The following is a 1,037-nucleotide window of genomic DNA, read 5'->3' as shown; positions in this document are numbered from 1 at the left end:
CGACACCAGTGTGGTGGTGTCGACCGACACCAGTTTCTGTGAGCGATAATTGTGCTTTTGATTGCCTGTTTTGGCTGTTTGTGACATTGTTGTTGTATGGATGTGATCTTAAGTGCTTGTGTGTATAGCCCAGTGGATGGGAGGATCGCTTCACTGAGTATTTGTGATAATACTCACGCATCTCATTGTGTTTGTGGTGCAGGTAAAGTGTGATCTGTGGAATCATGGCGAGGAGAGGAGGATGATCTAGGGTCTCGGTCGTTATGTTTATGAATATGTTAATTGTTTTTGGAACCTGGTTTAGAGGCATGCTAGGTTGCTGGTGTAAATTGTGGTTATTGAATGATTGATTAATTAATATTATGATTAATTGATGTTAGTTTAATATGTTTCCGCTGTGCATGATGATTTATTGTTGGGTTAATTCGGTTAGGTTAATTAGTAGGTATGGGACTATTATTTAATGAATTAAAAAAAAAACGGGTCGGGTCTTTTCAATTTGGTATCAGAGCATTTACGGTTCTAGGGCGGGAGTAAATTGGTGATTTTTAATGTGATATGTGAATTTCGTTGATGAAAAATGATGATGTGGATTGCATGCTGATTGATTTGTGTGTTTAATCAATTGTGTGAGCATGAAGACCTAGATCATCCTCTCGAGCCTTCAATGAGATTCCACGGTAAGTTGTGTGTTTTGTGATTTTTGCTTGGTGTTCTTAGCCTTCTGTTGTGGTACAGATGGTTAGAGGTGGAGTTGTCGGTCGTGGTCGAGGTCGTGGTCGTGGGCGTGGTCGCGGTAGGGGGCGTGGTGTTGCCTCGAGTAGCGATACGAGTGTGGACCGAAATGCTACGGCCGATGTTGTCAGCGAATCCCAGTCGCATCAGGAGGGACCCTTGGGTGGTGCTAGTGTGAGTGCCGTAAGAGCCGGTTCGTCCGGGAGCGGTACTAGTGTGGTTGGAAACCCGGTTGGGGGTGTTCAAGCGGGTGGAGTCCAGGGTCAGAATGATCGGCTTGCGGATTTGCTGACGCAGCTCTT

The 1,037-nt window shown here is 44.9% G+C and overlaps 1 pseudogene; it reads left to right on the top strand.

The window, feature by feature from the left end:
• Positions 1 to 738: 738 nt before the first annotated feature.
• The window catches only part of LOC17895381, an 8,706-nt pseudogene continuing 8,407 nt past the window's right edge, over positions 739 to 1,037 (top strand).

The sequence above is a fragment of the Capsella rubella genome, unplaced genomic scaffold, assembly GCF_000375325.1.
Source record: "Capsella rubella cultivar Monte Gargano unplaced genomic scaffold, Caprub1_0 scaffold_2, whole genome shotgun sequence".
Taxonomy (NCBI): domain Eukaryota; kingdom Viridiplantae; phylum Streptophyta; class Magnoliopsida; order Brassicales; family Brassicaceae; genus Capsella; species Capsella rubella.
The sequence above is the reverse complement of the archived record's forward strand: the minus strand, read 5'-3'. Positions and strand labels throughout refer to the sequence as shown.